The sequence below is a fragment of the Orycteropus afer genome, unplaced genomic scaffold (assembly GCF_000298275.1).
Source record: "Orycteropus afer afer isolate SDZICR_OR568_19922 unplaced genomic scaffold, OryAfe1.0 scaffold00274, whole genome shotgun sequence".
NCBI classification, from domain to species: domain Eukaryota; kingdom Metazoa; phylum Chordata; class Mammalia; order Tubulidentata; family Orycteropodidae; genus Orycteropus; species Orycteropus afer.
In genome coordinates, this window is record NW_006921861.1 from 214324 (window position 1) to 216698 (window position 2375).

At 39.5% G+C, this 2375-nt stretch overlaps 1 protein-coding gene across 1 annotated transcript in view; it reads right to left on the reverse strand.

The window, feature by feature from the left end:
* SAP130 (Sin3A associated protein 130) overlaps positions 1-2375 on the reverse strand; it is a 169013-nt gene that overhangs the window by 32958 nt on the left and 133680 nt on the right. The window lies entirely within an intron of this gene.

The window sequence follows — 2375 nt, forward strand, 5'->3', positions numbered from 1 at the left end:
TGGAACCACTGTGACTATGGCCCCTAGCTGGTCTTCAGATCTGGAACTGAACCCACTCCAATGGCTTCCAGCCAAAGACAAGACAGGTATATGAGGTCAACATTTACATTAGACAGATACACTCCTTGGAGAGAACAATCATGGGAGACCAGAAGGGCTGTGGATGAACAGGGAGACAACTGAGGGAGCAGGAGTGCATGGAGGGAAGGACAAAGGGAAGAGGTAACTATGGGGAAGAAGTGGGAGGGGAGCTGTTGCATTGTGGTAAATTTCAGTCAGTGTCATGAGACAAAGTGTATGTGAGCTATTGTATGGAAAGTGAATTTGCTCTGTAAACTTTCACCCAAATCACAATTTAAAAAGAGAAAAAAAAAGTTCAGAAAAGGTTTACACCGAGAATCATCCTTTGTAGGTCACTAGAGGTGGGAAGGGTAGGGAGGGTAAATCATTAACTAGAAGGTCTATATGTATTAGCTTGGGTGTAAAGGAAGTCAATATACAATACAGTAGAGGTCAGGAGAAAATGATCAAGGCAAAAGAAGGCAATGGGAGGAGCATAAGAGTTACAAGCAATAATGGTAACTATTATTTCATACACAATCTTGCAATAACAGTAATAACAATAGTCTCTGAATGGATACATAGATACGCAAGCTGAGATGGTATGGGAAGGCAAATGGGAATATACTCAGAAATATATTTAGGACAGAGTATATTTCTACGTAAGTATTTACATATGCTGCAAATATATCCATGAATATAGCCCCGTATCACAAAATACTTAATCCCGAGGGGCAAAGTTATGAAAATCTCAGCCATAAGGAAATGCTTTGAGGAATGAGTTGCTGCACCGAGGAGCTCAAGACTATAGTCTCGAGCGACATCAAGGTCAACTGGCAAAATATAGTACACAAAGACAATGATCTACATCTTACTTTGGTGAGTAGTGTCTGGGGTCTTAAAAGCTTTTGAGCAGTCATCTAGGGTTTAGCTTTTGGTCTCTCCCTGTCCATAGCAAAGAAGAGTGAAGAAAATCAAAGATGCAAGGAAACAATTATTCCAGAGGACTAATGGACCACAAAAACCCTACTTTCCATGACCCTGAGACTAGAAGGAGACAGTGCTTAGCTACCACTGGTGACTGCTCTGAAAGAGATCCTAATAGGAGGTCCTGGATAGAGTGGAAGAAAAATGTAGAACAAAACTCAAAATAACAAAAAGGAACAGGCTTACTGGTCTAATAAGAGAATGGTGGTACCCCCCCAGACTCTGACCCTTAGGCATCCTTAAGCCTGGAAATGAACTCACCTCTGTGGCTCAACTGTCAGTCAAACAACATACAGGCTTATAAGGTGAACCAGAGCACTACAGAGGTACACACTCATTAGTATCAACCACACAAGATCAAAAGGGAAACATTTGCCCAGGGATAAAGTTCAGAAGGCAGAAAGGGACAGGAAAGAAAGATGCATGGAAATGGTAAACACAAGGAAGAAGAAGGAAGAGTGCTGTTACATTGTGGGGACTGCATTCAACGTCACAAAATAAAATGCATATGAATTGTTGAACAGAAAATAAATTTACTCTGTAAACTTTCACTGAAATTACAGTAAAAAGGTACAATTATTTTTTGCCATTTCAACATTTTTCATGTGTACAATTCATTGACATTATTTTAATAATTTATGCAATCATCATTTTGCATTTTCAAATTTTTCCATTGTCCTTAACTCAGTGCTCTCTTTCCCTCCTCGTTCTTGCACCTAGTAATCTACTTTCATGAAGATTTACCACCTTGAAAACACAATGGGGGTTGCTATGAGTCAGAATCGACTTGATGGCAGTGAGTGTTGTTTTGTTTTTTTATATATTTGTCTTGTCTATTTATTTTATGGAAGTGGGATCACACAGTATTTTTCCTTTTGTGACTGATTTCATTTAGCATGTTTTCAAGCTTCACCCATGTTGTACTGCATCATTCCTCTTTATAGATGAGGACTATATACCATATTTTGTTTATTATTCATCTGTTGATGGACATTCAGGTTAGTTCAACCTTTTAGCTATTGTGAACAGTTGTACAATGAATGTATTTCATGTATTGGTGTACAGGTATATATTTGTGCTCCTGTTTCAATTCTTTTGGGTACATATCTACAAGTGAAATTGCCAGATCAATGACAATACAGTCATGCAGTCCGTAATGTCCCTCCAGGCAATGACTAACCACAGATACCCACGGTCCCATTCCTCTATAAAGCCTATTGTATTAAAAATTTGAGGTATATCACGTAGACACACGCCCTGGAGAGAACAATCATGGGAGAAGGAAGGGCTGCTTATGCACAGGGAGACAGCTCAGGGGGCAGGAGAGT